Below are 12,597 nucleotides of genomic sequence, written 5' to 3' on the forward strand. Positions count from 1 at the left end.
CAATCGAGCAAATGCATCCCCTCCTCCATAACGGTCAGAGTTGGATGCATACCCGAGCCACCAAGCCACCAGTTCCGGGGAAAACCCGCCGCCCGAAAGTCCACTGCGGTAAAACCCGGTTCGGCTATGAGGATTATGATAATGATATGATATTGCTTCAAGCTTCCTTATTTACTTCCGTTATTGATTTTTTATTTGTTTTATTGGACAAACTTTTGGCTTTGTGAATTATCACTAATTTCATTTATTTGTTATTTTTTAAAATGTTTAGTAATTTAATTATTTCAACATAAATTGGTTTTTGAGTTAATAAGGGAAACAAGAAACAGAATATTCCTATGGTTTTCTACTCTGATTTGATCTGATTAGGTTTTCATTTTAAGCTTATCTATTAAATATTTATTTATCAAGTATAAATAAATTGCTGCGAAATTAAGCTTATCTATTAAATATTTATTTATCCAGTATAAATAAATTGCTGCGAAATATTCTCAATTCAAAATATTCTAAAATGTAAAAAATGAAACCATACACAAACAATTCAAAATATTCTAAAATGTAAAAAATGAAACCATACACAAAAATTAATCCTGGGTGGATGGTGAAAGTGTGAATTAATCTTGTATATTCTAAGCTTATTATTATGTAATGTTTTTTAGTTATTAAATAAAAGTGCGAACTAATCATGTATATTTTATCTTTATTACGAGTCAGGACTAATTATGTATATTTTATCTTTATTCCGAGCCCGACTAGGCCCGAGCTTGGCTCTTGATATTTTTATGAAGCTTGAGCTTGAGCCCGGCTCGCGAGCAAAACTCAAAGCTCAACCTCAGCTCAAATCAACTCCGAGTTATTTTGAGAACCTCAAATGACCTAAAAGCTTGACTCAAGCTCACTTCAATATTGCTTAAACGAGCCAAAGGTCGACTCGAGCTTGTTTTATAGGCCTAAATTGAAACCCACTTGGACTTTTTAGAAGTGGGTTTAAATGGGTAATAAAGAGTCATCATTATCATTAATTATATTATATGTACAAAAACTAAAATTTTCTTATGGTTCGTTTAAGCTTGCGAGTCTAAACGAACTTTGTATTTCAAACTCAAGCCAGGGCTCGATAACTAAACGAACTCTATTTTAGACTTGATCTTGGGCTCAGGCTCGCTAAAGCTCGGCTTGTTTGAACTTTTAACCAATTCGATCACGAGTAGCTCTCGAGACTCTCCAGTTAGTATATTTCCAAAAGTAACAATCTTATTTGTATCAAAAGTTTGAATGGTGAATAATGAGTATAATATAGGTTAAAGGATGTGTAATTATTTAACCGTTAAGTACAACCATAGAAGCACAATGCCCACAGTAAAAGATAATAACTGTATAGAAGAAGCAATAAGAAAGAAATACATACATAAGCTGCAACTTTTTATCAAGAAGTCTAAAGAGGAAAAACTTTCTTATGTTTAAAATAAAGCAAGAAACAGATATACAAAACTCCACATAACACTGCACTCATAGAAACGGCCCAATGGAATCTGTTCGGTTCATCGAAAACTTCATCTTCAAAGTTCATTCCGAATACAGTTGTCACTACTGCGAATACGGTTGCCAAAAAAGTAGCCGCCGTCAAAAGCAGCTCGAACTTAATCAGCTTATTCTGGACATTACCCTTGTTACCAAACATCATACAAAATCATTAGTCAAATACTAAAAAAACAGTTGCGATGGTTGAAGTTGATATCGAACATTTGCAAGAAAGAAGGAACATGTTGCTTACAAGTTTAGGGTAAAGTTCTTGTACAAATAATCTTAACATACTAAACATACAAATTGAAGGAAAACTCAAAAAGACAAGGTGGCATTTTTGTAATTATCAATAACTATCAAAGTTACTCTACAAATATACCTAAAAAACCTAACCATTCCCCCCACCCCCAAAAAAAACCTAAACCCCCCACCCCCAAAAACCTAAAAAAAACCTACCCCCCCCCACCCCCCAAAAACCTAAAAAAACCTAACCCCCCCCCACCCCCCAAAAACCTAAAAAAAAAACCTAACCCCCTCCCCCCCCCCACCCCCAAAAACCTAAAAAAACCTAACCCCCCCCCCCACCCCCACCCCCAAAAACCTAAAAAAACCTAACCCCCCCCCCCCCACCCAAGCTAAAATGCTAAAAACTAAACCCCCCAAAAAACCTAAAAAAAATCTAAAAAAATAAAAAAAAACACACAAATTATTTTTTTTATTTTTTTAACATTTTTTATTAAAAAATCGCTACTTTTAGTAGCAGCAAAAAAAAAAAAAATTTTTTTTTTTTTTTTTGCTAACGAAATGTAGCGATTTTTTAATAAAAAATGTTAAAAAAAAATTTGTGTTTTTTTAGGTATTTTTGGTTGTAACTTTGATAGTTGGTGGTAATTACAAAAATGCCACCTTGTCTTTTTGGGTTTTCCTTCAATTTGTATGTTTAGTATGTTAAGATTATTTGTATTTGATCTTTTGCCTACAAGTTTAATGTTGATCAGATCTTCGGTGTCATCAATATACTCCTTGAGCTGCAGTTGGATAATTTGAATGAGGTTATGTTTGAAATCAGTGGTCAAAAATGTTTCTTTAACAATTCAAACACATTTCCAACCTGTATTAAAACCGGACAAACCTCCCATTTTGCCACCTCTAGTTTACAAATTATAACTATGTTCAAACTTCGTTTTAAAAAGTGCGTCTGGGGTGCGAAGTAGAGGTGACAATCTTGACCCAAAGGCTTTCAAGTGGGTTACTTTTAAAATTATATGGGTTAGTTTGGGTAACATATTTTAACTAAACGGGTCACAACGGGTCAATTGAAATTCCATCTTGTTATTTACGGGTCAAAGCGGGTCGAGAACTTTAAAGAAATGGGTCGATGTGGGTCGACAACTTTAAAGAAATGGGTTTCGGATCGCAACGGGTTTTATGCCGACACGAGTTTCCGCACGGGACGGGTTTTAGGCCGACACGAGTTTCGGGTCGGGAGTTTCGTACCAATTCGACCCGTACCGTTTCGACGCGAACAGTTTCGACCGGTACCGTTTCGACCCGTACCGTTTCAACCAGTGCCGTTTCGACCAGTGCCGTTTCAACCCGTACCGTTTCGAATCGAACCGTTTCGAAGGCGTACCGTTTCAACGCGTACCGTTTTGACGCGGACCGTTTCAACGCGTACTGTTTCGACGCGTCCCGTTTCGAATCGAACCTTTTCGACACGAACCCGCTACTAATAACTGCATATCGATAGTAATTATATTCTCTGTTAATTGATTCGTTGACGATGCAAATCAACAGATTTAAGTAATTGTTGCATTTCAATAGACGTTTGTTTTCTCAATTTTACTCAATTTTCGATTGTAATTAGCAATTGATAGCATGTAATAACTGTAAATCAGTTGTAACTTGTAATCATGATTTCTGTTAATCAGTTCGTTGATGACGCAAATCAACAGAACGACTTAATTGTTTCATTTCTGTAGATGTTTTCTCAATTTTACTTCTGCACGTAGTAATTGCTAGTAATGCATATTAAATTATTAATAGTAATTGTTGCATTGACGAACCCATAGTAATTAATAGTAATTGTTGCATTGACGAACCCATAGGAACGAGCATGGCGTTCAACATGGATAGTCACTTAAAAAAAAACATTTTTTTAACCATCCCGACCCGACCTGAAACCCGTTATAACCCAAACCCGTTCCGACCCGAACCCGTTTTGACCCAAACCCGTTCCGACCCGAACCAAAACAACCCTTTTTTAATTGACCCGTTTTGACCCGAACCCGTTTCGACCTGAACCCGTTTTGACCCATGACCCGACCCGACCCAACCCGTTTGCCAGGTCTAGTGCGAAGCAATCAGAAAAACACAACTTTTGGATGTACATAGACTCATAGAGGAATGCCTCAAGCTCTCGCCTCGCGTTGCCTCAAAGTGTATCACGCTTTTTAAAACCAAGTATTGGAGCACGCTACTCCCCAAAATATCTAGTTTTACATGTTGTCGAAACTAATAATGTTATGCTTGTGATTAAATTGTGTTGATTTAGAATATTTGCATGAATGATGAGAAAAACAATTACAAAGGCAGTTTAAATGGTGCAATACATGTGGAGACCTCACCCCATTAATTTGCACCATTTCAAACCACTTGGAGCATCTTCAGAGACTATGATCATCTTGTTCGAGTACATAAGGAGCAGAGATGGGAAAGTGTATGATTCATGATTTCCCGGCATTATAAAGACATTTTAACGTGTACAGTTGATAGTTGCTTACAACCCGGCCGGGCCACCCGGCCTTGCATCTTGAAGATTACAGTGGTTTGATCATTCAAGGTTTCAGATGCATGCAACCCTTGCATCTTAAATCATGATGCATAAATAATGATAACACCATAGAACAAGCTGACATAATTAAAAAGAAACTATTATATATAAATCAAATCATGCTTAAGGTTTAAGAAAAAGTGATAATATGAACAATTCATTTAGTAGAACGAAGGAGAAAAAGTAAAGTGTTGATATGACTCATTTAGTAGGATCTAATTAATTAGCCACAACCATATCATCGATCTAATTCTTCTTGACAGCACGATCCACCATGTACGTCCAGATTGTAACATCATCTGGAACAACATGGTGGTGGCCTATTGGACCACCGTGTTGTTGTCGCTGGCGTATGACATAAGCTCTACCAAATCCTTTTCCTCCGTCTCTCGTCTCTGGTTCTCTCCCGTATCCTTGTCCTCCTCTCCCGTATCCTTGTGCTGCTGCCTCAACCGAGTCTTCACCGCTAGTTACCAGCTTACTGATACAGATGGTGTCACCACCTTTCACCTCATATTCTTGTTTCTTAACAGAACTCACCCGCTTTTCAACCGATCTCACTCGCGATCGCTTATTTTTTACAACATGAAGAAAAGGCCACTCTTCAACAGACAGTTCTTCAACTGATTTGGTAACTTGATCACTCATCCTCAAAGTTCAACAAAAGAGAATTTGAAGTACGTACGGTTGTTTGTTTGTTTCGATGAATTATAATTGATCGATAGGCCGGTAAGATTAGCATATATATAACATATAGTCGGTGGCAGAGTGGATTTTATTAAATCATATGAGACTTATCTATTCATTTAATATGTATCCTAACAAGCTTATTATTATTATTATTAATGGTTTTTGAGTTACTATAGGAAACATGATTAGATAATGATAAATATCTATTAATATATATCCTGATATTGCTTTAAGCTTCCTGATTTACTTCCGTTTACTTGATTTTTATTGGTTTTAAATGATTTATAAATATCCTTAATAATTTAAATATATGGGTGTTACACTTACACCCAAGTATTTTAGCAAAAACAAAGAACTATTTAACACTACTTGCCCTTGAGTTATTGATTTTTTTGTTTCGTTTTTATTGGACAAACTTTTGGCTTTGTCAATTACCACTAATTTCATTTATTATTTATTTTTTAAAATATTTACTAATTTAACTATTTCAACATAGATTGGCTTTTGAGTTAATATAGGAAACAAGAAACTTTTTTTTTTTTTAACTTAAACTTCATGGAAACAAGAAACATAAGAGGGGACGGGGCGGTCCCGTGATGGAGCCCGAGCACGCGTTATTTCATAACGCTACACCGCCGTCACCACCTTGAACACGCGTTGTAAAATAAACGCGTTACCACCAACACGCGTTAAAGTTTCAAAAATCCGACCGTTGGTTGTGCACATGACCGTTTAAAAACGGTAACTTTAATAAAAAAAAAAATTAATCCATTTTATCTATATATATATCCACATTTTAACCATTTTTTCATACACCAAACTATATCTTTTAAACCATTTTAAACCCACTTCACACATTTTTTATATCTTTCTCAAATGGAATTCTCTACCGATTCGACGTTTCCGATGTCTAGCGATTCCGAGTCGTCTTCCGACAACGACACACTAAACTATTTTGTGTCGGTGTATAACGAGCTTGATGCCGAGTCGTCCCGCCCAAAGAAGAAGATGGTCGGCCGTGATCGTATACGTGCCAACGAAGTTTTGATGAACGATTATTTTGTGGAAAACCCGCTATACAATTCCGAAACGTTTAGAGATCGTTTTCGTTTACCCAAAGAATTATTTTTAAAGATTGTTGGAGACATCGAGGCAAGCGAGGGATGGTTTCAAGAAGGTTACGATGCGAGGGGCAAACCAAGTTTCACGCCGATTCAAAAATGCACGTCCGTCATTCGCCAACTAGCGACAGGTAACCCACCCGATCAATATGATGAATACCTAGCTATGTCTGAAAGAACTTCACGTGAGTGTTTGCAATTTTTTTGCAATGCGGTCATTAAGTTGTATTCTAACGAGTTTTTACGAAAACCGACGAGCCACGACATCTCACGTATTTATGCCGCACACGAGGCTAGATGGCATTTTCCCGGGATGCTCGGTAGCATCGATTGTACACATATCGAGTGGAAAAATTGTCCAAGAGAGTTGCGAGGGGCATATGTGAGGGGAGACATCAAAAGACCAACCATCATACTAGAAGCGGTGGCGTCGAATGATTTATGGATTTGGCATTCGTATTTCGGTGTCCCAGGTTCAAACAACGACATCAATGTGTTGCACACGTCGCCGTTGTTCCAAAGCGTAACGGATGGTACCGCACCTTCCTCTCCTTTCTATGTGAACGGTCGACATTACAGACGAGGCTTTTATCTTGTCGATGGTATCTACCCGTCTTGGTCTGTTTTTGTGAAAGCTCCCTCATTTCCCGTCGAGGCTAAAGAAAAGGCGTTAAAAAAATTGCAAGAATCGGCAAGAAAAGATGTTGAGAGGGCGTTTGGTGTTTTAAAGGGTAGATGGGGTATACTACACCGACCGGTTCGTTCGATGACCAAGAAAGCAATACATAGCATAGTGTATGCGTGTATCATATTGCACAATATGTTGATCAAACACGACGGACGTGCAATATCCCCGGATTGGGTACCGGATCCTCCTACACAAGTTCAAGTTCCACAAGATATCAATTTACAATTGCGTAACGAAGAAACTCACTTTCGGTTGAGATACGATTTAATCGAACTAGTAGGTTCTCTAGGTTTGGAGTTTCCGGATTCGGACGAGGAGTAGGTTTTTTTTTTTTTTTTTTTTTAAATTGTATGTTCCTAGTATGTTAAATTCGAGTAGTAGGTTTTTTTTTTTTTTAAATTGTATGTTCCTAGTATGTTTTAAAATTAATGAAATTTTTAATTTTAGTGTTTTATTGTTAATTTCTAATTTAAAAATAAAAGTTAAAAAAATTGGGAGGGAGTGATAGAATCCATCACTAGTGATTCCACCCCTAGTCCATTTCTATCACTAGTGATGGAAATATGGTTGATGACATGGCATTAGTTGATTGGATAGTGGGAGTGATGGAATCCATCACTAGTGATTCCACCCCTAGTCCCCTAATAGTCGTATGGTTTTGATTTTAAGGAAACAAAGAAACATAATAGTTGTATGGTTTTAATTTTAAGCTCATTTACTAAATTGTTGCGAAATATTTTTCATTTAAAATATTCTTAAATGGTTAAAAAAAACAAAAAGAAATAAGGAACCATAAACAAAAATTAATCTTGGGTGATGTGAAAGTGTGAGTTAATCTTGTATTTAAGCTCATTATATTATTGTTATATAGATAAGGGTGGAGGGTATCATTCAATCACTTTAGGGTGTTTGAGTTATCGTCTAGCCAATAATATTGTCGAATACCCAAATCCCGGCAGACGTTCAATGGATCTTCGCTGACGTCAAGATACCCCAGCCTTTGTTGCTACAAAAGAATAAACCGTTAGCCTCGCCACGGAGGACCCCGGGAGGGGGATCCGTGACCAAGCTCCGGCGTGAGAATAAGTAAACTTGCCAGAGAGTGAGAGGAGCCTATTCCGATGAGTGTGATCACCGGAATGTTTCCTCTAAGGTGTGAATCCAATAGATATATGTGTGTGTTTAATGTGATAGAATATTGGTCGGAATAAATGAAGTAGAAATAAATGAGATAGTCTTTAATGTGATACCTCCGATGCCTCTCATTACCGTTTTCTTCTTCTTATATAAGCATATGACCTTATCCTACATGTGAGATATTTTGTTTAAGGTAATCCAGCGTATCTTAGGAGTCTTCGGGGGGCTCAGACACGTGTCTGACCCCCAACGGCAAGATGACAGCTTCATTAATTGTTTCCGGCTGGGAAGTACGACTTCCAGCCAAAGATCCTTTTTCAATCGAGCATTAAATGTGGCCTGTCCCCTCTGGTTCTAGTTTCCCGCTCGTTTTGTAAAGGGAGAGCCTTAGTGGGCAAGGTAAGCCACTGTTGGGCTTATTTCCTGTTGGGCCCGCATGAAGGTAGCCCAAAGCGGGTAAAATGGGATTACCCATTGGCCCGTCGTCAAGTCATCTTTAGTCCCTGGTTCTGAGACCCGAGACTCATGATCCGGGGCTGAATCATAATTGCTCAAAAAGGAGGTTAACATTTTTTAGGCTTCGAATGTGGGCCCGTTTCTCATTAGTTATTAATCATTTTTTCTTTTCACAAAACCCATCATTTCGCCGAATACTAACGGCGGGAGTTAATCCCCTAGAGTCACGTGCATCTTTTTGAATTTTGAAGGGACGGATGACAAGACGGTTTCCTGTATGTCAGTTGCTCTCTTTAAATACCCCATTGCCTTTTAGATTCCCACTTTATCCCTTCTAATTCTCTCCCCCTTTTCATCATACTATTCTGATCACCGTCCCTTTTATGAATATGAGTCGTTCCGGTCGCCTTGCAATCAAATCGGTCTTGAAAACGAAGGATTTAAAGTCTTTTGTTGAGACATATAACATTCCCGAGCGGTTTTCTCCTACCTTGTTGGGCCCTGACGAGTCGGCTGAGTGCACACCGGACAGAATTCCCCTTTATACATTGGCATTTTCTTCTTGTGGGGTCCGGTATCCTCTTTCACCAATCAAAATTGCTTTGCTTTGCCACTTCGGGGTTCATTTCTCTCAGTTTCCTCCCCTAGGGCTTATGAGAGTGGTGCATTTTGAGTTGTCTTGTGCGGCCGTTTCTAGGGAGCCGTCTGTCCCCTTGTTCTGTATGTTCTATAAACTTTCGCCAAGCAACAGAACAGCGTGTCGAAACCCTGTTACACCTACATGCCAACTTCCACTTACCCGAAGGATTGGAAGAGTAGGTTCATTTTTGTTTCTGCTACCATGATACCAGAGTCCCCACTGCCAAGAGATGTTGAGGCCATCATTGAGGATTCTGTTCCTACCTTGTCTGCTAACGAAACCGTTCAGTGGAAACGCATGTATGAGAACCCGACGAGGGCTTTTACTTTTCCTGAGGGAATCTTGGCCATGGGGGGATTGAGCCCTTCCTACTCAGTCCGTCCCAAGGCTTTTTTCAGCAAAAAAAGGTATCTTTTTGCCCTAGATTTGCTGTCATTTGTCCCTATTTCTTGGTATTTGCGCAGTCATCTTTAGTGTTTTTCTTATGCAGAGTTGACTTTGTGGAGACTGCTTCAAGGAGATTCTAAGGATGTCAAGTTTGTAGTTGGTGATGAGGTTGATCCGTGTTTGAACCGGAATGTAGGGATGCATGTCACCGGGGGGGGGGGGGGGGTCTGCACAGGATGGAGGCTCCGTTGCTGTGGAAGGGGGTGAGGAGACCTTTTCTGATGGGGAGGAGAGTTCCCCTGATCCCGCCCCTGTTAAGCATGCTGATCAAAGTGATGATGAAGCTCTGGAAGTCCGTTTAGTTCGTAAGAGGAAAGCCGCAAGTCCCAGGCCAACCCCTGCTCCTCGTGATATCCGGCAAAGGCTCCGTAGTGCTAGTGGACAGAAGCCCCCTCCTTCATCGAAGGCTGCTTCCGAACTTCCCCCTGTTGGGGTTAAGGGTTCCTTGTCCAAACACCTGAAGTCTTCTAGCCTTGTGAGTGCACCTTTGTTGGTGAGTTCCTTTTTCCTTTTACCTGTTTGGCTTGTATTTGTCTCGTTCTAGGAAATTTTTGATGTTCTTTTTTCCTTTTTCTTCTTGTGTAGGGGAGTTCTCATGATCCAATAGAGATCCCTACTGGCCCCTCCTCTTCCCGTGTTCGGGACAAGACTCCGGAAGTAAGCATGGCTCATTTTACCTCAGCTTTTGAACTCTCTCCTCATCATGCTACTGGGACTAGTAAACCTACTCAGCTTGAGGGTTTTGCTCATCGATCTCCTTTGGCTCCTCTGTTTGCTGACGCTATTCCCTCTTCCTATGTCCCTAGATGGAAAATAACTCACTCTTCAGTGATAGGGACCCCTGAGGCTGCTAGGGATTTCTTGAGTCATGTTGTTCCTCCCTCCCATAGATTTGTGAATTCTGCTTTGAGAGATGATCTTTTTGAGGATCAGTATAGCATGTTTCTTTGTGAGAGTTTTTTGGTGCTGGCATGCTGCAGCGGATTGATGATTTGAGGAGGGCGAATGAAGGACTCAAGGGTGAGCTTAAGACCTCCCAGTTTGTTGCTGCCAACCTTAGATGTCAAATGGTCGAGGCCGAGAGAAAGTTGCAAGAGGAGAAGGTACATAGCCTTTCTCCCCCCCCCTTTATTTTCCAAACCGCTTTTTTGGATTTTTTTATGATGTTTCCTACCCAGGGGGCTGGAGCCATGTTGGAGCGGAAGGAACGGGCCTGGGAAAGAGAGATGGCGGTGCTGGTGGAAGAGAAGGAAGAGTTGGCCGCTGAGTTAAAGCATCTGAAGGAAGTTGGCTCCGTTTCCCAGGAGCAGTTGAATACTATGTATGCAGATTATGGGATAACTTCTGATGATAACCAGCGGTTGGCTAAGGAGAAACATTGGTTGATCACTGAGGGTTTTGGAGCCTTCCTTTCTGTCGTTTCTCAGACAGAGGAGTTTAAAAGTGGCTTGGAGGAGGTGTATAGGGCGTACCGGGATGTTGGCTATCAGGCTGGGTTGAAGGATGGCTATCTTTACTCTGCTCAGGGTCTGGGTAGAAAAGAAACTCCACTTTATAACTCTAAAGCTAAGAAGAGACTATCCAAGCTGGATGAAGAGTTTGGGAGTAAGACCCCGGCCATCTTCAAGAAGATCCTGGAGCATCCCATGATTTCAATAGATGAATTGAAAGCCCTGTTTTCCTCTGCTGGTCCTTCATCTCCCCCGTCTTTGTCTGGGCGTGGTCCCCAGTGATTTCTAAACATTAACCTCTTTCGATATGGTTGTAATCCGGATAATTACTTGCCCTAGGATACTTTAAACTCTATTGGTGTTTGTAAGGGGAACCTTCGTGTAGGGGTTCTCCTAAGTACTTAATCATGTAGCTTATGACTGTGTGTTGCTGTCTTGTTTTTTTTTTTTTTTGTTACGCTTTTTAATGTTGCAGGGGCCTTTGCCAAGGAGCACATTGACACTTTTCTGAAGGCTTTGTGGTTGTTTTTCAGGAAGCTGTGCTTTGGTCTTGTTTGCCAAGCTTGTTGTGTTTGTTTCCTTGTATGCTAGCTGCTTTTGCCAAAGTTATTAAGGCTTTTCCTTGTACATTTGTTTTGCAAATAAATAAAGAAAGATTTCTTTTTGTGGTTTGTTTACAGAAGTGTGTTGTACTTATGGTTTGTTTGGTAAACCAGAATTGTCTGTTCGACGCCAATCGTTGGACAAGTTTATAATGTGAGATTATGTTTTTGGTTTGTTTTGTCCGCTTTCTTTGGGTTAGCTAGACCCTATTTTGCCCCACGGCCGGGCTTTTGGTATATTGATATACCTTGTACACGTGTGTTTACTTATTGGTTAGGCTTATAGTGTTTCTGGGCACGTCTGCCTAGATATAATTCCTGTTATTTTGTCAAAAGAGGACAAGTTAGTTGTCCATTTGTCATTCATTTCTTGGGGATTAAACTTCCCAGCATAAGTTGTTACAAAAGATCTGTCCTTGGGAGCGAACCCCAGACTAACAGTTAAATATTACAAAAGTGGCTGCTTGGCCGTTTTTCTTGGGGGTTCACCCCTCATGTGTGGTACTTTCTAAGTTGCATGAGGTTCCACGTCCTGGGGACCTCCTTACCTTGGAGCGTTTCCAATTTGCAGCTTCCTTTGCCGTTTGCCCATATGACTCGGTAGGGCCCTTCCCAATTGGGACCTAGTTTTCTGGTGTTATGCTGTAGGCTGGCTTCGTTTGCTCTTAGGACTAAATCCCCCGGGACGAGGCTAAGTTTTTTCATCTTGGCATTGTAATAGCTTTCCAGCTGTTTCTTGTACTTGGCTTCCCTGACTGCTGCCACCTCTCTCCTTTCCTCCAGCAGGTTCAGGTTCATCCGAAGGTCTTGCTCGTTTTCCGCCTCCCTAAGCTTCATCCTTGCAGTCGGGGATCCTATTTCGGCTGGGATGACTGCCTCTGTCCCATAAGTTAAGCTGAAAGGAGTTTCCCCGTTGCAGTCCTTGGGGGTGGTCCTGTATGCCCACAGTACAAACGGTAGCTCTTCCAACCATCCTTTTTGTTTCCTCCCAAGTCTCCCTTTCATTCC

The 12,597-nt window shown here is 40.3% G+C and overlaps 1 long non-coding RNA gene across 1 annotated transcript; it reads right to left on the reverse strand.

Moving 5' to 3' along the window:
• Window positions 1–1,538: 1,538 nt before the first annotated feature.
• On the reverse strand, window positions 1,539–2,554 carry LOC110871900. The gene is made up of 2 exons (XR_002553991.2): window positions 2,505–2,554; window positions 1,539–1,666 (listed from the first exon to the last, which is right to left on the reverse strand). It is a non-coding gene; the product is annotated as an uncharacterized LOC110871900 (long non-coding RNA).
• Between the last annotated feature and the right edge of the window lie 10,043 nt (window positions 2,555–12,597).

The sequence above is a fragment of the Helianthus annuus genome, chromosome 8 (genome assembly GCF_002127325.2).
Source record: "Helianthus annuus cultivar XRQ/B chromosome 8, HanXRQr2.0-SUNRISE, whole genome shotgun sequence".
Classification (NCBI taxonomy): domain Eukaryota; kingdom Viridiplantae; phylum Streptophyta; class Magnoliopsida; order Asterales; family Asteraceae; genus Helianthus; species Helianthus annuus.